Genomic DNA, 23,005 nt, shown 5'->3' on the forward strand with positions numbered 1-23,005 from the left:
AGCTGAGAATCTGAAATGTTGATATATATAGTTAGCATTTTTTGCTAGCATGCTAATTTGCTAGCTAACATGCTATGTTGCCATGACAACAGGTGGTGTATAGCGTTAAGGACCCAACAAGTATGAATCCTGTCAAGTTTGGGGCCGTTCCCATGTTTTGCTATGGAGATATGAGCAAACCGTGTTTCATGACGAGAAGGCTTGTTTTCATGGTTGCCACGTTTACAGGCTTTCTCCTATTAGAAAGATTTGAATAGCGTTTGGTCCCCAACTTCTCATGATCGTTCCCACCAAGTTTAGAGTCGGTCGCACGAATCCCGTCAGACTAGTTCGTTCAAATGGCAGTGAAATCCAAGATGGCGGGCACCCCGTTACCATGGCAACAGGTGTTCAATTGACTTTTTTGTTGGACTTGGGGTGTTACATGTATGAATACTGTGAACTTTGGTGCAGATCCCATGTATTTCTAGAGAGATATGAGCAAACCGTGTTTCATGGCGAGGTCATTTTCCGTCGGTTGCCACGGTAACACGCTTTCTGCTATTAGAAAGATTTGAGGAGTGTTTGGTCCCCAACTTGTCAGGAAGCTTCCCACCAGTTTGGAGTCTGTCGCACGAATCCCCTCAGACTAGTTCGTTCAAATGGCAGTGAAATCCAAGATGGCGGGCACCCCGTTGCCATGGCAACAGGTGTTTGCTTGACTTGTTTCCTTGACTTGGGGTGTTACACGTATGAATACTGTGAAGTTTGGTGCAGATGCCGTGTATTTCTATGGAGATCAAACCGTGTTTCATGGCGAGAAGGCGTTTTTCCGGCGGTTGCCACGGTAACACGCTTTCTGCTATTAGAAACATTTGAGGAGCGGTTGGTCCCCAACTTGTCAGGAAGCTTCCCACCAAGTTTGGAATCAATCGCACGAATCCCCTCAGACTAGTTCGTTCAAATACAATGTGTGTAAAGTGCAAGAAATGGCCCAAAAATGGCCGCACACGCCAAGATGGCGGGCACCCCGTTTCCATGGCAACAGGTATTTCATTGACTGTTTTGCTTGACTCGGGGTGGAACACGTGTGTGCCGAGTTTCGTCTTCCTACGTCAAAGTAGACTTGAAGACATGAAAATCGATACTAGAACATAAAAAGCTGGTATCGGTAGAATCGATATTTTGGTATCGATCCGCTCGTCACTAGTTTGTAGTTCTTGTGAGTTCCTACTTGCTGCACGTTCCTTAGAAAGCCTGTTTTACCATTTCTTTCTGCATCAAACGTAACGGTAACATACATGAACAAGTGTGTCGTGTACTTTTTATCATGACTCTGGTTTTACTTGGTGAAACAACAGGATTTAAAAACTGGTTTATAGTTGGACGTGTGCACTGTTGATGGAGGTTAAAATGGAGACTATGTGGCTGCGTCTTGCTGCTACATCATCTGAAGCTACGTTCACACTGCACGTCTTAATGCTCAAATCTCATTTTTACTGGAATCTGATCTTTTTATGGTCCTTCACTTCAATGTGAACGATGAGTAGGGCTGTAACGGTACCTGTATCCATATTCGGGTTTTTACTGTCTTTTTTTCTATTTTTTCTATTTGGAACAGAACTGTACCAAGTTCCCTCATGGAAGAGTAACTTCCTTGCACTACAGGGTGTGCAGAATTATTGGGCAAGTTGTTTTTTTGAGGATTAATTTTATTATAGAAAACCAACTATGTTCGCAATGAACACAAAAGACTCATAAATATCTAAGCTGAATATTTTTAATACATTTGTTTCTAGACACTCAAGGTCACCTAAAGTTGCAAGTGTTAGATCGACAGAGCGGCAGCCAGTATGAGCCAGTTGGAGTGGGGCTTTTTTAGTTTTAGTATCTTAGAAGGATATCTGTGTGTGCAGGTGACTATTACTGTGCATAATTATTAGGCAACTTAACAAAAACCAAATATATACCCATTTCACTTATTTATTTTCACCAGGGAAACCAATATAACAACTCAAAATTTACAAATATACATTTCTGGCATTCAAAAACAAAACAAAAACAAATCAGTGACCAATATAACCACCTTTCTTTGCGAGGACACTCAAAAGCCTGCCATCCATAGATTCTGTCAGTGTCTTGATCTGTTCACGATCAACATTGCGTGCAGCAGCAACCACAGCCTCCCAGACACTGTTCAGAGAGGTGTACTGTTTTCCCTCCCTGTAGATCTCACATTTGATGAGGGACCACAGGTTCTCTATGGGGTTAAGATCAGGTGAACAAGGAGGCCATGTCATTATTTTTTCTTCTTTTAGACCTTTTCTGGCCAGCCATACAGTGGAGTACTTGGATGCGTGTGATGGAGCTTTGTCCTGCATGAAAACCATGTTTTTCTTGAACGATGCTGACTTCTTCCTGTACCACTGCTTGAAGAAGGTGTCTTCCAGAAACTGGCAGTAGGACTGGGAGTTGAGCTTGACTCCATCCTCAACCCGAAATGGTCCCACAAGTTCATCTTTGATGATACCAGCCCATACCAGTATCCCACCTCCACCTTGCTGAGTCGGAGTGGAGCTCTCTGCCCTGTAGTGATCCAGCCACGGGCCCATCCATCTGGCCCATCAAGACTCACTCTCATTTCATCAGTCCATAAATCCTTAGAAAAATCAGTCTTATGATATTTCTTGTCCCAGTCTTGACATTTTATCTTGTGTGTCTTGTTCAGTGGTGGTCGTTTTTCAGCCTTCCTTACCTTGGCCATGTCCCTGAGTATTGCACACTTTGTGCTTCTTGACACTCCAGTGATGTTGCAGCTCTGAAATATGGCAAAACTGGTGGCCAATGGCATCTTGGCAGCTTCACGCTTGATTTTCCTCAGTTCATGGGCAGTTATTTTGCGCCTTGTTTTTTCAACACGCTTCTTGCGACCCTGTTGACTATTTTGAATGAAACGCTTTATTGTTCGATGATCACCCCTCAAAAGCTTGGCAATTTTAAGAGTGCTGCATCCCTCTGCAAGACATCTCACTATTTTTTACTTTTCAGAGTCAAATCTCTCTTCTGACCCATTTTGCCAAAGGAATGGAAGTTGCCTAATAATTATGCACACCTGATAATAGGGTGTTGATGTCATTAGACCACACCCCTTCTCATTACAGAGAAGCACATCACCTGATATGCTTAATTGGTCGTAGGCATTCAAGCCTGTACCAGTTGGAGTAGAACAACATGCATAAAGAGGATGATGTGATCAAAATACTCATTTGCCTAATAATTCTGCACACAGTGTATAGCTGCAGGCTAGTGTACATTATGGCTAGCAGCAGTTTTAAGGATGAACCAGAGCTTGAAGAACAAGTGGTTAAGATGAAAGTAGTGTCCTGGTTTTATGTGGAGTTATGTTGGAGATCAGGTGTTATGTGGAGAACAGCAGGTCTGCTTGCTTGGTTGTGTGTGTTCACACGATGGCATGATAATCTCAGCAGACATGCTGATCTCGACATAACACCATCCTCCCTTTAATCATGTTACAGTACTTTATCTTTCTAAGCAAACATGCAACTAAAGTTTATTTTAAAAGAAGACATTAAACTATGGATCAAATTAATATTTGTGTGAGTAAATGACCTTTTTCTCTAGAAGCATCCCTCCCTTCCTTATAACATGTATGTGCAGATTCTGTCCATTAGGGGAAAAAAGAAAAAAAGATTATTTTATTTATTTGGGAATCTTTGATTGGAAAATTTCAGTTTAATGAAGGCTTAAACATTAATAATTGCACAATTTTGCACAACTTAGATATTCATTCTATCACATAGATCAGCAAATATATAATGTCCTTGGTTTTTAACCACAGTACAAACTTTAAGAACAGAACCAGACACAGAGAATTCAGAAAACACTAAATTCTGGTCTTCTCTGCATTATAATTAATGTCAGACTGAGTTAGTGAGAGCAGACCCTCAGTAACTGCTGAAGACCAGCACTGTATGAAGAGAAGATCACTAGATCATCCATTAAAAGGTTAACTGTGGTTTCACCCATCATACATCCTGCTACACACTCATTTAACCTCTTAAGCCCGACGGACCCACCGGTGGGTCCAACAGGTGTAAACACACGTTCATGTGTGTAAAAAAGTTACTTTAGCGATGGATGGATGGATCCAGAACAACACAAAAAAAAAGCAAACAAACAATTTAACCTTAATTTAACTTTGAGGGACTTGAGGGAAATGTTGGTATTTCAGGATTGGAGTGGTGTGGCTGGGGCTGACTGAGGCACTAAAAGTTTTATCTAGTTATTATTATTATTATTATTACTATTATTATTATTATTATTATTTATTATTATTATTATTACTATTATTATTATTATTATTATTATTATTATTATCATTATTATTATTATTATTATTATTATTGCCAATGTGTTCCCATCAACATATCCTGATTATACTTAATGATTATTAATTATTAACAATATCTAAATGTCTTTTACCTTTTATGTATTTATTTATTTATTAAACTTGATCTCATCCCGGGATGCTGTGGTCTGCTTTTCGTTCTCTCTACCGTATATCAGCATGTTGGACCACCTCCTCACCCTCTGCTCATCTTTGTTAACATGTAAATGACACAACATAAAAAGGAAAATAAAGGTGTGTAGCAAATGTTTTAATTAAAGAACCTCTAGTCTATATGAACTTTATGAAGCGCTTTTTCATGCTGAAGGCAACACAAATTTCAAGCATATTTCAATTCATGTAAACATTAAAACAGAATTAAATAACAATTAAAATCTTTCACACAGTCACACGTACACACCTGTAAACACTGGAGTGTAAATGAAGATTAAATAACCTTAACAAACAATAAGAACAGTTATGAATGAATGAATGAATGAATGAATGAATGAATGAATGAATGATTGAACGAACGAACGAACGAACGAACGAACGAACGAACGAACGAATGAACGAATGAACGAATGAATGAATGAATGAACGAATGAACGAATGAATGAATCAGTCAATAAAAAGTAATACAGCTGAAAAAAATGAATATAAAATAACGTGAAATGAAATTATGTAAAATAAATTAAGACCAAATAAAATGTGTTGAAAGCTAAGCTGAAAAGGCAGGTCTTAAGTTTCTTTAAATATAACTGTAAAGGACGTCCTCTCTGACCTCTCTGATCTGTGTTGTTTCCTCTCCTGCAGGACATACAGTCATCAGAACTGAACCTGGACATGACGTCGTTCTGCCATGTAGAGCCGAACATGATGGAGACATCAATGCTGTGAAGTGGATCAGACCTGATCTGGGGCCACAATATGTGCTTTTCTACGTATATGGGCACCTTGTTCCAGAAAACCAGCATCCATCTTTCCAGAACAGGGTGGATCTTCAGGACGAACAGATGAAAGATGGAGACGTGTCTCTGATTCTGAAGAATGTGACGACTGATGATACAGGAACATATGTATGTAGACTCACTCCGAGTGGAGCAGGCTTCTGGTTTCCAGAGTCCAACACCTTCTTCACCATCCATCTGATAGTTTCTCCTCCAGGTGAGTGTGTGTGTGTGTGTGTGTGTGGATCAGAGGTGAAGCAGCTTCCTGGTTGTTGATGTGAGAGTGAAACATCTCAGATCAGATGTGTGTGTTTTCTAAAGATGAAAAGAATCCTGGTATTTTACATGTAGTGGTTTGAATCTCTAGTCCAGGTCAGACCAGTGTGGTCTCTCTGCAGTGGAGAAAGTGGGGGGGCATTAGTTGTGTTTACATGAAGCACTTTTGATCTGGTTGAACGTCCAGTCAGAGTATCCGATCGGAATGAGTTTTCAGTCTGATCAAGAGGGATGTTTTAAACCTTTCCATGATGTGATGAACAGGAAAAGCAGGTCTACACTCTTTCTGATGCTTTCTGTGGTGGAGGATCTTTCTGTACATCCTACACCATGAGGGTAGATAACATGATGAAGTTCAGGAAGTACTGCTCAGCAAGTACAACTAGACTGTGGAGGACATAACGTTCAGTGGAAACTCTGAAAGACTTACAGATTATTGAGCATCTTGAAGGCTGAAAGACTGGAAACGACTTGTTGAAGCTGAGACTTGATCACGTTTCATCAAGTCTGTTCTTGATTATTTCTACTCCATCATTCTCCTTCTAAGCAGACACAGACAATATTTAGGCTTAAATGTAAAAGATTCTTCAAAGCAAGTAGAGAAAAAGAGCTGAGGTTGAAGTACAGGATGGATATCAGCATCTCTTCCAGCAGAACTGAAGACGGCTGTTGTGCTGTGCAGCTAAACGCCTCACACATATATCCAGATCTGGTGCTGTTACCTCCCGTTTCTCACCACTGAGGACAACCAGATCACTCACATCATCATCTTTGTATTTATCTAGAACAGGGATGGCAACCTTTGGCATTCGTCCAGGTCTTAAACACTGGCACCTCTCAGTGTTATGCTATGTGCTGGCCTATGTTTTGTGGACACACACACACACACACACACACACACACACACACACACACACACACACATTGACAAGGCAGTGCGTCTTTGCTGTTTGAGGACCTGAAATATCTCTTCTATCAGACTGATCACTGAATGAACTGCACACTGCTGCATTTTTTAAATTTTATCCCCGTATCAAATACGGGAGATTTACCGGAAAATTATGACGCAGTGAAAGACGGTTAAAAAACGGGAGTTTCCAGGCCAAAACGGAGTACTTGACAGGTATGAAGAAGCAGCTCAACAATTATACCGCTCCGGACAAAGCAGATCTGTCTCCAGGAGGACAATCTGACAGTCTGTGATCTCATTTGATTTTTTTTTTTTTTTTTTTTAGTCTACTGGATAAAAAATAGTTAAAAGTTGTTAATTTAGTTTGTGTCTTCTCCTGATGAGAGAACCGACCAGTAACCCGGACGGTCCTGATACATACATGCCGGACCAGTTATTCATATGTGCTACATTCACAGATGACATGAAAAGGCTTGTGTGTGTCTTGCTGCTGCTGAGTAAAAGAGATAAGATAAAGTTCATTAATCCCGCTGAGTCGGTGGCCGCCATTATTCAGCTCTGGAAAACTGGTTGAAAGTCCCTCCCCGTCCACCACGTCAGTGTTAGAAAAAACCTCAATGAACGACAGACTCTCAGACCGGTGAGAAGAAACAGCTGTTTTTACTAGATTTGCAGAAATTCAAACAAAGTTTGGTCACTCAGGTTGACAGACTATGTTGAACTGGCTTGCAGGTCAGGTCACAAGGTTTATAGCCCCTCCCCCTGGGAAACATTGGTTTCTGGTGCTGGACCCCTGGAGGGAGGTTCACGTTGACCGACCACAGAAGAAGAAAATAAATGTATGCCTGAAATCAGCCAGTAGAATTTTCTTTTGGCCTTGAGAGGCTGGACCAAAACGTTATAAAAATGGGACAGCATTTACCTGAAGGGGAGGAGTCGGACAGTCGGAGAGTGAGAGAGCGGTAACAGGTGTGATCGAGGGCAGACGAGTTCAGCACGAGGAAGCTGTTAGAGACTTACGCCTGGGCAGCACGACGGACATCAGACTCGCCGGATGGAATTAATCTTTATTCTTCCTGGATACTGGAGTGGAAGACCGGTGTTGTGAGTCCCAGTCTGGTATTATCCTTTCCCTTTCTGCTTGTTTATGTGTTGCCGAGGAGAAATTACCTTTGGACATCCGTCATTTCCTTGTTTTGGTGCCCCGCCGCGGGACTAATTGAAAAAACCCGGAGTGGAGTTTACGGTGCTTTTCGTTAAATTGTTTTGGAACTGGATTGAACTAGGCCTTACAAGGTGGAACTGATTTATTCAGAGGCCGGATTGAAGTGATGGTTTTTCCCCTCTTTTTGATTTTCTAATTTTTGATGGCTTGAACTGAACTATTATTTATTTTTGTTTGTTTTTTTGTTTTGTTTTTTTCATATTTTGATGAAACTATTTTGAGCTGAACGATAGACATGGCATTGGTTTTTTTTTTTTGTTGCTGTTTGCTTGGTTGCTATATGTATAAATGTATAGTGTCATTATGAACTGGTGTTGGGTATGTTTCTTTATCTTTGCCAACGGGGTGTTTGTATGAACTATTTATAAACATCCTTTGTGAAGTGGTTATTAGGTCTCAGGTAAATTATAAATGTCAGGAGAAAGACCTGGCTGGCACCCCGGAAAAATAAAATTTGGTTTGTGATACACCTGAGCAAAACCGTCACAATGGAACATAATAAGTTAAATTTCTTCCACAATTCCCCTCTTTTGATTAAAGGAAAACCTGGTTTTACTATTAATCACACAAAACGCAAAGAAATTTACCATAACACCATCACACAACAGAATGCCACTGTTATAATCACATCAAGGGTCAAAATGCACCCAGAGAAAAAAAAAACTCACAACCAACACAAGTAGGAAATGAAGGAAGGATAAGAGCTGCTGATCCTACATGAACATAGACACCCCTAGGTAATAGTAAAAGCAAAAGTTTAGAAAATATACACTGAAACACCATAACATTACACTGAGGTTCAGAAATCATCATCATCACTGTTAAAACCAGTAAACCAGTATCATCATGAGTACAAGTCATCATCTGCATGAGGTCCATAAATAATGTAAAACAGCTGAAATGTAGTTAGAAGCATAGTTACGGCCCCTGTTCATTGCAGGCAGCTGTAGCTCATCCTGCAGGTAATTGCCTGGCAGTGACGTCTGTTCGGAGTGGCTGGATGAGACACACCTCACTCTCCTTCTCGCTGATTGGCTCCACGGCCAACCAATCGCCTTGCAGCTTCCTGAAGTCCAGGAAATAAAGGGTTGATGCAGGGCTCATTCTGGAGGGAGAAGCTGGACTGCACAGACAGCATCCCCTCACTTTGGCAGAGTTCTGATGACGTTGTTGTTCTGTGTGTGCTGTGTAGAAATGGTAGCCTTTTGTGTAATGGACTATTTCATGTTTAGTTTAGACTAGGTTCACCCCAGCTGTTTGTGTTTTCCCTCGGGGATATTATAGTCCTGTTGAGTTGGGCTTACCTTTTGTGTCACGCACAGTTTAGGTTTGAACAATGCCTTTTGTTAGTGTATGCGTGTTCTGCCATTTCGCTAACCATTTAGTTATTCATTCGTTTGGTGTTAAACATTTGTTTGCCATGTTGGGCTAGATTAGGATTTCTGTTTGTGATTGTGTTTAGTTTATTGGGACTGCACCTTTTGTACTTTAGTTCTCGCCCAGTTAGACGCTCCTTTTTGTTTGTATAAGTTTGGTATGGTTTACTCGGTGGGCTATATGTATGGTTTTAGGTTTAATATGTGTTTATTTCTTTTTGCAGGTCCTCTAACCCCAACATTTGACTAGGTTTTGATTTCTTCTTATTTATATTGGTTGGTTTCTTCAAATTTTATTTTCCCAAACATTTATCAAATTAACCTCTAAAAATGTGATTAATTATTAACTGTGAAGGATTATTTTTTCACCTGGACTAATAATCTTTATAAATCTCAAGTGTAAACAAAATATTTACATACTTGATACAGAAATCTTGAAAACAGTTTAAAGTACAACCACAAAACACATTTGCTGCCCAAACACAAAGAATTACAGCAGTGGCTGAAATCCTGCAGGAGGCAGAGTGTTTAAACCAGTGGCAAACATCAGGAGAGACCAGTTTGTTTGACCTCAAAGATTTCTTCAACTTTTGCAGATGTGACCATCCTTGAATCTAGAAAACATGTAGAGCAACTATAACATCCAGGTGTACATCTTTGTGTTTACTTTGTCCAGTTAAAGTAAAACCAGTCAGCATTTACATGCAGACAAAAACAAATCCAGCACTTTTAGAAAAACCATATGAACCCGAATACATGACGACTTTTTCATTCTCAATAGCAACAGTGGCAGGGGTGAGAGATGGAGAAACAGACTGTCTGGAGCAAACGAGATTAAAAAAGGGCTAGTAGTAGTTAACGAACGACTGAGGTGGAGTTATGATGCCAGTTTTGAGGTAACGGTTTTTGATGCTGCAGAGACGTCCAAGCACCAGCAAGACAAACAGAAATGAAGTAAAGCATCAGAGGACGGCACAAAAAGACAATTACAGAGCGGTTTTATTTGAGTATTGATGAGCTCCTTGAAAAAATATAACAATAAGCTTTTCAATTAAAAAAGTTTTCTTAGAAAATAGTAAAAAAAAAACAAAAAACAAAACAAAACAAACAACAAAATAAAACAACGGTAATCAGAGTCTTATTCTGAATGTTTGTCTTTAAAGGTCGCCTCAAAATCACGATCATATAATATTTGGGTCCATACAGTATTTAACTACCAATATGTTATTACCTAAATATTTCCCATTTTACATAGACAAAGATATGTTAAATGCCAATTACTTTATTAAAGCAAACTCAACTGAAAATGAAATTCTCTTTAAAATGATGCAGAGAAGTTACCTTTGTATTGGGAAATGGTTGCAGTAAATGATGCACCACTGCATGAAATCCTTTATGATGTTATTTTTACTATCCACTCTGTCAGGGTGCTGAAAGCAAGCAGCAGTCTGCAGCAGCTGGAACGTCTGTCAATCGAAGCATGTAGTTCTTCCAGTGTGGCTGCATGAGATATCTAGGGTAGACAATAATTACCATAAACATTATAAACAACATTTAAATCCACCTTAAAGTTAAAAACAGCTGATTAGAAAATATAAGAATTGTTTCTATTTCAAATGAAGCAAATCTTGAGCTACAATCAATGATCCAAGAAGCAACAGCACCATTAGAAACAAATGTGAGTTTAGCACAGGGACTAAAACCGTACTGCAACAAGGCATCGTTTTCATAGTTCAAGTAGCTGGATAAACATTAGAATTTAAAAGGATTAAAATTGTTGGAATCATGGGGATGTAATTGTTTCCCCCTTTTGTATGGTTGGGATTAATTAATGCATGTACTACTGTCCAGAACTTGTCTCAGGTGCTAAGACGACATGATATTAAGGGACTGGTTGAAACTTTCAGTGTTTAGTGGGAGAAGCAGGTTTGATATGAATTAGCACAGCTGAGTTAACCTCTCCTTAATGTAGGCAGGATAAGATGAGAGATGCAAGTATTTTACTGACATAAAAAAGACTAATTCATCATGGGCTAAACAGGAGAGATGTCTGACATGGTACAGTGTGAAGGATAGCAGACAATATAAAAATAATGTTAATGGAATGAAACAGGACCCTGGGATTATAGCAATGTGTAGTGGTGTTAATTTCAGATTTAAATGAATCGTTAACACAAAATGTCATGCTCTACTGACCTTCCAGTTCCTTAAAATGTAGGTTAAGATTTTACAAATGACAAGCTAATTTGATCTGATGCTGCTGAGACTGAGGAAGTAAATGAGCTTCATTATTATGCCAACCTACCTCAAGCAGGAAGCTCTCATGGTATCATCAGTTATATCTTCCAGCTTGGCTTCAGTGCCAGTGTTTGTTCTTCCTGTCAGGTGCTGGAAGAGCATGTCAGACAAGAATCCAGGGCCTGGGCCACCATGAACTATAGAAGTTACAATCATCCTTCCCGCATAGAAGTATTCATCATCTCTTGTACAATAAATACCACATTAACTAACAGCTGTCACATCATTATTAGGAGGAAAGAAGTGTAACAGGATTTTATTTTAGCTTGAATCCTAAACACAAGATGTTCTTGTGGAAAAGTAACAAAATGAAAAATGTGTTTTGAGAAAACATTCATGTAAAAAGCATCAGTACAGCACTGTCAAACGTGAGGTATTTTCTGTCCTCTGGACGATCAAAGATCCTTTGTGTTCTGAGGCCGTTCATCAGGAGGGTCCAGTCCATCCTCAGCTTGGCCCTCATCATCTGTGAATGTTACTATCATCTCATGAGACAGGTGAAATGAAGCAGGCTTGAAGCCACGGAGAGCACCGTCCCACACGTTGGTTTGTTCATATGCAAGCTGCTGTGAGATGCTGTTGTGATCTTCACTGAGAGTTCTGACACAATGTCTGCAGCAGTTCGGTCCTCTAGGCTGTCAAAGAAGATGATATTGCGGCATACCAACTTTAATTTAACCTTAAAATGCTGCGACAGGCTAATACTTGAGGTGTTATCAAAGACGTGTCACACTAAAGTACACATGTCACAATGCTTTATTGTTTTACATCCGTATCTCGTTCTCAGGAAGCATACACTACTTTACTTAATGTGCTTCAGGATGCATAAGGTTGTATTAAAATAATGCATTTAACTGATGTTAATGTTATACAATGACAGTGACTATGATAATGATGGTAACAGTAACGTGACATGACGTGACGGTTAATAGAAAGTTTCAGCTCAAGCTCACCCTGTCTCCATGCTCCAGGCCCCAAACCAACACAGGTGAGTGCACTCATTAATAACCTCAACTCACCCAAAGTGCCTCCCACAGTACCACCCACAACCACCGGTGATGTCACTGCGCAAGTGCACACATACTTCAAGTGGGAAAGAAATAACCCAACATATGGCTCCTACAGATGAGGTGTGTTGTGTTTTAAACAATAAATAGTTCTCACATAAAATCTCATTTGTAATAATTCATATCGTTCCTCTGGCTCACATTCACTGTCAGTGAGGATGGATGCATATACATTTGTATATGTGCTGCAGTGAGAGATCAATTTAATTAATCTTTTCAAATCCATAATATATGCATATATGGAGGCTGTAACAATTGTGATTATGGCCTATACATTTATCAGTAGTGTGGCGACAGAAAACAGCAGTGTTAGTAGTAGATTAGTAGTAATAGTATGGAGCTTTGATCTGAGAAATAGAGCAAAACTTGTCATATTAAGTTATTGACTAACTTGCCTCATACTGATTTCTCATTGACTCGATCACAAAATAGCCCAAGTTCATATATTACACCTACGTCTATCTTTAAATCAACCATTTCTGAAAAAATATCAGACAAATCTGTAGAGGTGCAACTAATAACACAGCTTACCTATAGCACTTCTGACCCTCAGAGGATTTGATTTCTTCCTGGACTTGTTCATTTCGTCCTCCAACCCAGTTAACCGAAAAAAATATTAGTACAGTTAATCTCATGACAGAACAATTTGGTTAGCAACCAAAATAGTACACATCATGTGTAGTTTGGTTTTACACATTTAGAGTTTATTTAATGTCATCTCCAGAACTCAACACAACAGATAAGGATTTTTCTTACTTGATCGGGTTGTGTGTTTCTGTAAAGTCTGTAAAAAACAAAGCCAAACAATAGATTAAACTGCTGTACAGTGGATGCATTCTTCTACTTGTGCAGCTAAATATGGAGCTGACAACGTCATATTTTACTTATGTCTATGCAACAACAAAAAAAAGAATATGACACAACACCTTTTAGATCTAAAAGGAATCTTACAGTGTGCAAGTCATTTTTTGTTGTTTTGTTGTGTTTTACATGCAAAATGTCTATTCTTGGAGTGCTCGCGCCATCTGGACAGTCCCACACCTGCATACAGCACATAATGGATGGCCGATTAGATTCAATGAAAATATCGATTTAATTGAGTTCAGCAGAAATGTTGTGATTGATGCAAACTGTGTAAGAAAGCGGACTCTCTGCAGATGGAAAATTAACTTGGACCACGCTGTCATCTTCACTTGACTGATCATAACCTTGGAAACACAAATTTTATCATTATCAAGTCTTACCTGTAATCAAAAGTTACAGTTTCAATTTCTTTATATCAAATATGTTTAAATGTTAGATTGAAGTGTTTTCTGTACATAAGTGTTGACTTTAATACCCCCTTCATTTTAGTACTTTTCACTGTAGCACAAAAGACCAATCTCTTTACTTTAACACATAAACTGTTTGAATGCTCTTTCTGATATTTGTATTGTGTTACTTGTCACCTAAAACACCAGTCAAACAAGAACGTGTAAAAAACCATAGGTGGATTTAATCTGGAACAGAAAACAAGACACAAATCAAAAAAATATATTTAAATGTAGAATAAAATAAAGAGTGGATCTTTAAAAATGTCTGTCATGTTTGGTGTAAATAGTAAAATGTAATAGTAAATAGTAAAAGTATAAGGTCTTTTCTGGTGCAACCACTCATTTTCATTCCAGGTGGTTGTTTGCCTCCATGGTGGGCCTTAAACATACAAACTGCTGGATTAAACCTGTGGTGGAAATGATGTAAAAGCACTTACAAATGTTTGCAAATCCTCAGCCGTGCAAATGTACTTTGAAACTGTCTTTCTCTCTCCTTCTCTTTTATTTCCATAAATTTGAGAAAGGACTCTACACCTGATCTTACTGCTACAAAGAGAAAGTAGAACATGGCCAAAGTTTAAACGTATGACAAAGTAATCCCTGAGCAGCCTCTGCTGGATTTTTAAGCCTGAGCTGATGTCATCTTGTAAAATATCCTTAATTCCAAATGCTCACAAACCCTTGGTTACTGTATATTATTTGTTCATTGTTCCAGAAATAGAAAAACTCTTCAGGAGCTAACTGATCAGGACAGCTCCTGTAGAGCTATAACAGTTTCAGACAGTTAAAGACATGAAGACAGCTAAACTGAGGGGTTGCATCAAGAGCCAGTACAAAATGAGTAAAAATTAAAATCATAACGAAGACTCGTGCAAAGCTCTTGGATAAACTATGGAGCAGGACCATTTGAATGACAGATCCTCTTTGACCGTACTAAAATGTTAATCATTAAACTTCATTGCAGGTATTTTAGAACACTTAAACAACATGGTGCCAAGATGTATTTGTAACCAAGTCTTCTACTAGTTTATTTTTCTATTTAAAAAAACTGTTAACCTGTACTAGTGCTTGGCTGTGCACTGGGATGTCCATTGCCAGTGGGCATCTCAACATGAGTGTTGTTTGCAGCATCTTTTAGAAATGAAATATTTCTCCCACATACACAACACAAGGCCGGGGAACCTGTTACCATCGATCCACAGAATGGACAGCACATCTGTGGGAAATAAAGAGGACAGTTTGCAGCGTCTGGAAGGTTGTGTCAGAGATGGTGGATATTTTGTTTTCCTTTATATTGCTAAATTTGTAGCGCCCCAACTTCCCAGGACCTATACTAAAATGAGTTTAACCAGTGCTTTTTTGCCATCTCCTCATCTTCTCTCTGTTATTCATATCATCTGTGGAAGTGCGTTTGAAGGAAACTAGCATTAAGTGCTATCAAAACACTCAGGAAAAAGGAAAAGGAAGGTTAGCTAACGTCAACACTCCGGATACACTAACATTACCAAAGTTTCTACTATGCTTACGTCAATAACTTAAAACATCTTTTTCTAATATTGTACACAATTTAGGTCAAATGTAATAAATAAACAGATTTAAAAAAAACGTATCACGGGCCCTAGAAGCCGGAGGACTTCCGTTGTGCCAGTGAATTTGCATCGTTTTCTTCTTGCAGTTGTTTTCGCTTGCAGTGTGTTGTATTTACAGCGCGTTTGCACCTGTCGGCCACTGTGCGACCGCGTAGAACAGCCTATCAGCTGCGGCAAATCGGCCAACAAGGAAGTCACGCAATTTCAGAGGAACGAAGTTTCTTTCTTCTTGGACAAAATACAAACAGAGAGGTAACCTAGAGAAGGAATGTTGGCTGCAGGGCTATTACTCGTTTTGCTGAGTCACCTCGTCCTTGTTTCTGTCGGTGAGTTCTTAGGAAACGATTTTCTTTGAGATAAATGTACAGATAAGCAGATGAATGGGTGTTTCACGCTCAGCGTGGAGATGGAGTGAAGTGTTTAAATAAAAAGAAACACAGTGATAAAGTTAGTTTTAAGTTCGATATTCAACAAATATTCGGACACCCAGTCTCCTCCTGATATTTAGCCGAGACTATGAGCTTTGTCACGGGGTTGATAATAACGATGCTACGGTCTTACCAGTGGAAAGTTAGGGACACCCGGTCGGGCTCAGCCTGAAAGGGTGACATAGTAGACCAGCGCTCTCTCTTCAGGGTCTTGGAGGGGGCATGGGAGTTTGCTCAACCAGTCATGTGCTTTGTGAACTTGGTGAGGGCATTTAACCCTGTTCCCGGGGACTCCTGTGGGGGGTACTCCAGGAGTATTATTAGATTAGATTAAACTTTATTGATCCCACGGACGGGGAAATTCACTTATTACAGCAGCAAAGCAGAGAAAGTGAAAAAAGAAAGAATAAATAGATAAACTTAAGAATTAAATATAACACAATAAACATAAAAACAATAACAGTATGAATGACAGTATAGTATAAATGACTGTGTAAACAGTGTAAAAAGACTACAACATGACAGCCTGATTCAGGTGTTACAGATTGTTGTAGAGTCTGACAGCAGTTGGGATGAAGGACCTGCAGATCCTCTCTTTCTTACACCGTGGGTGTAGCAGTCTGCTGCTGAAGGAGCTGCTCAGGGACCCCACAGTGTAATGTAGGGGGTGAGAGGTGTTGCTCATGATGGATGTCAGTTTGGTTAACATCCTTCTCTCCCCCACTTCCTCTACGGAGTCCAGAGGACAATCCAGGACAGAGCTCGCTCTCCTGATCAGTTTATTGATCCTGCTCCTGTCCCTGTTTGTGCTGCTCCCTCTCCAGCAGACCACAGCATAGAATATGGCTGAGGCCACCACAGAGTCATAAAAAGTCCTAAGGAGATGTAGCGGTTGGCACCATAGGGTGTCGCTGTGTCGGTGGGGGCTGTTCCTCTATAAAAGGGGAAGGGGCACTGTAGTAGGGAGTGCCAGTTTCCTGTTGGAGTCGTCAGGACGTGCTGGGCCACGTCAGTTTTGGTGCAAGGTGATTTTAGCAGCATCAGGTAAACATGTTTTTATATGTTGAATTTTATATGGTGGATGAGTTTTAAATTTAGTTTGTAATGCTGAGTGATGTTGATCCTGGGAAAAGAGTGTTGACTGAGTAAGGGAATTCAACGCTGCAGGTATGTTATGATTAATGTGTGTGAATTAAAGTGTTTTTTTTTTTTTTGTTGTAGTAATTTTGTACTTCTTTTGTCTGCAGCTGTTGGGTACCGTTGCCTGCTGTCCTGTTAGGGTTTTTTGTTTTAAAGTTAGTCCACTCCTGGTCCGAGTTGTCTCTCATGGTGCTGATTGTACGAGCGGGCTAACTGTTTAACTTTTTGTTTGTTTGTTTTGTTTGTTTGGGCACTCCCCTGCAAATGAGTTTAGCCCTCCTGTCAGTAGCCACCCGGAACCGTTCTACATCCGATTCTTGTGCATGCAGACATGGGTGTTAGTTTGCAGTGGGTTGCACTGCAATCGTGTGTGGTATAGGGCCGGTTACCGAAGCGGGTTCTCCGCCTTTGTGGTGTGCAGTTCTAGTCAGGATGGAGTGGGCAGGTTCCGGGTTAGACGACAGGAGGAGCAGATGGGGATGACCCCCTAAGTGTATGTCATTAATAAACTGAGTTAAAACTTCCATCCATCCATTATCTTGACCGCTTATTCCATACGGGTCGCAGGTGAGCTGGAGCCTATCCCAGCATTTTAACAGGTGAGAGGCAGGGTACACCCTGGACAGTTCACCAGTCTGTCGCAGGACCAACACAGATAAACTTTATATTGTTTATTCTTTATTAAATTTACGTTACACACCTTCCCCTGGTAACAGAGAGTCTTACACACTCCGAAGGACCTCAGTCTCCTCAGCAGGTGGAGGCGACTCTGTCCCTTCTTGTAGAGGGTGTGTGTGTTTGTAGACCAGTCCAGTTTGTTGTTTAGGTGAACACCCAGGAATTTATGGTTCTCCACCACCTCTATGTCCGATCCCTGGATGTTCACCTGTGTGAGAGAGGACGCTTTCCTCTGGAAGTCCACAATCATCTCCTTTGTCTTGCTGGTATTTAGCTGGAGCTGGTTACGCTCACTCCAGCTGACCAAGTCCCTGATGACTGTCCTGTACAGATCCTCCCCCTCAGAAACACAGCCAACAACGACTGTGTCAGCGGAGAACTTCTGGATGTGGCAGTGTGTGTTATTGTAAGTGAAGTCCGAAGTGTAGAGAGTGAAGAGGAAGGGAGAGAGCACCATACCCTGAGGAGCACCTGTACTGCAGAGCACCACGTCAGACTCACAGTGCTGCAGCCTCACAAACTGTGGTCTGTTGGTGAGATAGTCCTTAATCCATGCAGTCAGGTGTTGGTCTACTCCCATACTTTCCATCTTCACTCTTAGCAGTGAAGGCTGGATAGTATTAAAAGCGCTGGAGAAGTCGAAAAACATGATTCTCACAGCACTTCCGCTGACCTCCAGGTGTTGCAGTGATCTGTGCAGCAAGTAAATCACTGTGTCGTCCACTCCAATCCCAGGCCGGTAGGCAAACTGCAGGGGGTCCAGCTGAGTGTCCACCAGGGGTCTTAGCTGTTTCAGAATGATCCTCTCCATGGTCTTCATCAGGTGAGAAGTCAAGGCAACAGGCCTGAAGTGGTTGGGCTCCTTTGGGCACCGTATCGTCGGTACCGGGACCACACAGGAGGTTTTCCACAGGGCCGGGACTTTCTCTAGGCTCAGGCTCAGATTGAACACGTGCCTGACCACATCACAGAGCTGTTCAGCACAGTCCTTGAGTAGTCTGGGGCTGATGCCGTCTGGTCCTGGGGCCTTCCTTGCTTTGATCTTTTTAAGCTGACTTCTCACCTGATCGTTTGTTATGGAGAGGAGGGTGGAGGATAACTGAGGTGGTGGTGTGGGGGTGATGAGTGGTGAGAGTGTTAGAGGGGAGATAGAGGGGGGTGGTGAACTAGTTGGAAGGGGGGCAGTGGGCTGGTGGGCGTCAGATGTTGAGGCTGGCAGGTCGAGAAGAGGGGGGAGGAGGGCGGCTGACCAGAGGAGGTGTGAAGAGGTGGTAGTGGGGGTGAGAGAGGAAGGTGAGGCAGAGTCAAATCTGTTGAAGAACAGATTTAATTCATCTGCCCAGTCCTTGTCCCCACTGATTTGGTCTCTCCCCACTCCTTTTCCATGGCCTGCGATGTTCTGCAGTCCTCTCCAGACGTCCCTGGTGTTGTTCTGTTCCAGCCTCTTCTCCAGTTTCCTCCTGTAGGAATCCTTCCCCTTCCTGATTTTATATCGGAGCTCCCTCTGAACTCTGCGCAGCTCCTCCTTGTTCCCCGAGTTAAAGACCCTTTTCTTCTCATTTAGTAGGGCCTTAATCTCAGAGGTTACCCAGGGTTTGTAATTGGGAAAAAACCGCACCGACTTGGATGGTACAGTGTTTTCCATACAGAAATTAATGTAATCCGTGATGCAGTGGGTCATACTGTCAATGTCACTGCCATGGGGGCTGCAGAGTGAACTGAAATATCCTACACAGCATATAATTCATAAATGTTTTCTATCTTGTTTTTAAGGTCTTGTTTCCAGAACAGTGACTGTTTTCCAACTGCCCCTGTTCAACATCGCTACAGCTTCAGTCCATATCAGACTCCTCTTGGTGGTGACATCTGTGGTCCAGACCAGACCGGCCCAGTAGTTTCCATTTCTAATTGCCATCAGATCATGTTCCTGCATTATAACGAAGTCAGTTATAATGAAGTCTTCTAAGATATACATGCAGAGAAAATTACACAATCGCTCCCTCGTGGTCACAGATTCTGATGGGTCACATATTTCAGTGTAACACCATAACCCATTACCAGGAAAACTTCCAGGTTCCCCAGTCTGTGGAACATCCCAAAGTGGTTTGCAGCATCCAGGCGACATGCGGTGATAATAATAATAATGAAAATAATAATTAATAATAATAATAATAACAAGCTTAACCTGCAATACAACGCCAAGGCATAGCTATAACTGTGTCTGTAAAACAAATAAAGATGAGAAAGTATTTTTTTTTATTTTGATTCTATTATAGTTATTATTCTGTTTAGCATTGACCGGAGAACTTAATAATTTCATTGCACATTTTGTCGCAATAATAATAAAGTTTTATTGTATTCTAAGTGTCTGCTACAAAGCTAAACAGAGCTGGTAAGCGTTCTCGCGCTGACATCACTTCTTCCTCAGTCGATGAGCAGCACCACAGTGTGGTCAAATCTGCCTGAATCGCAGCGGTTCTTTTAGTTAGTTAAAACAATTTTATGCCGGCGAGCTTGTAGCTGTAGATCGTCAAAAAAGACTGTTTTATATAAAGAAAATGTCAAAACCGTGTCATGAGCACTACTGATCAGTGTTGTCACAGTGATCAATAAGCTACTCATACATACATACTGTTAGACATGTAAACACACCGTGGACAGACAGTCAGCCTTACGGTGAGATTTACAGAGAACATGAGAAGTTGATGCTGCACCAACATCACGTCATGAAAGTGGGACGTCTCAGCAGAATCACGTGATTCCTTCATCTCAGACTATTCAGTGACAGTAAATCTACCAGCAGCGGTGGCGGATCAATAACGTGTTCTTGGTCGTGTTCTTGAACCTCTCAGGATGGAAAACCACACCTGTGCAGGTATCTGAGGTTAGTGGCCCCTCCCTGTGCCAGACACAGGAGCCTTGTTTTTTCCACTGCTTGAGTCATATAAAACACATGAATATTCTACTATTTCTAGTCATTTCTGACCTCACTTGTCCACTGTGATGAGTTTATTACGGAACGTAGGGAGTTTGTTGTTGGGATTTGCTGCCGTGTCTTCCTGTCCAATCACATTTTCTCTGAGTGAATATTTGGACAAATATCTGGTTTAATACAGCTGCCAGTAATTTGAACCATATGGGCCCCCCAGGGGTCACCGGTTTTTTTTCTTTTGCATTAGCATGCAATACTTTTGCGTTCCTTCGCAACAAAGGGATGATCCGAGAGCAAGCACAGCCTGTTAAAGCTGTTTTTCTCAGTTTCTTTTGGTGTTTGTAGTCTGCATCTGTCCCTCTCAGCATCAAGTCAACATAACACACACCTGACAACAGCTGTGCCCGAATGTGCACCCTACTCCCTACATAGTGCCTTATGTAGGGGTCATGCCATTTTTTCGGAGTGTCCGAATGTCCAGAGAGAAAAAAGTAGGGCATTCAAAATTACCCACAATGCATCTTGAAAAGTAGTGAGCATTGAGGGTCACTAGACGGGTCAATATAGACCACAATGCATTGCGGGCAGAAGCTCAACATGGTGCAAGGAGGTGAAAAAAATGGAGCTGTGTGAAATGACCTATAAGGAAACAAATAAAGAAATAAAAAATATAAGGAATGAAAATAAAAATATTTACACACAACTCTGGATTGGATTTATAATGACATCTTGACTTGGGTTGTGGTTGCCGTGGTGACTGGAGGAAAAAATGGACACCTTCGTGTCTGAATCGCCAAGAGAATGAATCACTATGTAGGGAACGAGGGGTTAGGGAGTAGCATGGACATTCGGACATAGCAAGACAAGGCAAGGCAGTTTATATGTACATCACAATTCATGTACAGGACAATTCAAAATGCTTTACATAAAACAAAGACATTACTACGGAAGCGTGGAGCTGTCACCCAACTACAAAAAAAAATCTGACCTTATCACGTTATAACGTGATAAGTGATAAAATCAAGTGTCTGAATTTCCACAGAGCAGGCATCCCCAACCTGGGACCTCTTGAGCCAGTGTCCTGCAGGTTTTCAGTGTGTTCATACTGCAGCATACCTGACTCAAATAATGGGTCGTTAAGAGGCTGGTGCAGACCTGGTTTATTATTGTACACAAGACCGTTATAAGCAACACGGTGCGTCACCTGTCTGCACGCAGTGAGACGGTGCGTGCGTGTGTCTGAGTTGCAGTAGAGTGTGTGTGCTGCTTTTAGTTAATAACTTGTTGTCTCCTGACAATAAAAATGAAAATTATAAAGGCTGTATGCACCGCTGGGACTGGGAGAAATAAGTTGCCGACACAAAGACGTGGTCCTGTCTACTTAAAGGGTGCAACGTCAACAAGTGTCCTCCAAGCTTCATCAAATCTCTCCAATGAAGTCAAACTTAATCCCATGTAGTAAATTAGGAATTTCTCTGGAAATAATAAACCATACTGAAAACCTGCAGGACACTGGCTCAAGAGGTCCCAGGTTGGGGATGCCTGCTCTGTGGCAATTCAGACACACACACACACACACACACACACACCGTCTCACTGCGTGCAGGCAGGTGACCTACGTGTTTCTCTAACTGTCCCACATTTCTGTACAACAACAAACCAGAGTAGAACAATTAATCATTGTCAAAAAGAACTGAAAAGTTTCTGCTTGATGAGAATATTTTCCATAAAATGTATTTTGCTCCAATAAAGGTCGTAACAACATCTGTATACAGTACAGCTTGTGTTCTTATAATAAACTTATCACGTTTTAACGGGATAGGTTTCACGTTTTTACAATAAATTTATCACGTTATAGGCACGTTGACGAGTGACGTCACGCCCACGTGCTCATTGACCCAGTTTCCAGTTGGAGGGCAAAAAGCCGGTACCCTCCACTGTCAGAAGACATGAAGTTGACAGCAAGTTACGCTAAATCTAAATGTCGCCCTGAAATATTATTAAATCAGTATGGTTAACACGTGTAGCGCTGCTGCACAAATAGACGAAAGAAGGACAGTCATGTCAAATTTAATAGGTTTCCAGCGGATGTAAAACGCCGAAAGCAGTGGATAACAGCCATGAGGAGAATGCGACTGGATATTCTTACTCTTACTTTGCATTTGCAGTGGGCATAGATCCTCTGGTCCAGGTCTTCCTCTGGTCCAGGTCAGACCAGTGTGGTCTCTCTGGTGTCTCCTCCCTCTGATGCTGCTGTGGAAGTGAAGAGTTCCTCTCTGATCTCTTTAACCTCTCTGATCTGTGTTGTTTCCTCTCCTGCAGGACAGACAAACATCACAGCTGAACCTGGACATGACGTCTCTCTGCCATGTAGAGCTGGACATGATGGAGACATCGATGCTGTGGAGTGGACCAGACCTGATCTGGGGCCAGAAT

The 23,005-nt window shown here is 41.1% G+C and overlaps 2 protein-coding genes and 2 long non-coding RNA genes across 5 annotated transcripts in view; 3 read left to right on the plus strand and 1 right to left on the minus strand.

Moving 5' to 3' along the window:
- The window catches only part of LOC121640417, a 1,195,287-nt gene that overhangs the window by 1,034,792 nt on the left and 137,490 nt on the right, over positions 1-23,005 (plus strand). The gene's annotated exons all lie outside the window — the stretch shown is intronic.
- The window catches only part of LOC121640516 (coxsackievirus and adenovirus receptor homolog), a 187,897-nt gene that overhangs the window by 60,819 nt on the left and 104,073 nt on the right, over positions 1-23,005 (plus strand). The window lies entirely within an intron of this gene.
- On the plus strand, positions 137-22,772 carry LOC121640592. The gene is made up of 3 exons (XR_006010528.1): positions 137-146; positions 11,841-12,059; positions 22,747-22,772. It is a non-coding gene; the product is annotated as an uncharacterized LOC121640592 (long non-coding RNA).
- LOC121640552 lies at positions 9,724-11,853 on the minus strand. 2 transcript variants are annotated; one of them, XR_006010476.1, is made up of 3 exons: positions 11,430-11,853; positions 10,466-10,624; positions 9,724-9,738 (listed from the first exon to the last, which is right to left on the minus strand). It is a non-coding gene; the product is annotated as an uncharacterized LOC121640552 (long non-coding RNA). The 2 variants fall into 2 exon arrangements; XR_006010475.1 differs by lacking the exon at positions 9,724-9,738 and having other exon boundaries at positions 10,227-10,624.

The sequence above is a fragment of the Melanotaenia boesemani genome, chromosome 5 (assembly GCF_017639745.1).
Source record: "Melanotaenia boesemani isolate fMelBoe1 chromosome 5, fMelBoe1.pri, whole genome shotgun sequence".
NCBI classification, from domain to species: Eukaryota; Metazoa; Chordata; class Actinopteri; order Atheriniformes; family Melanotaeniidae; genus Melanotaenia; species Melanotaenia boesemani.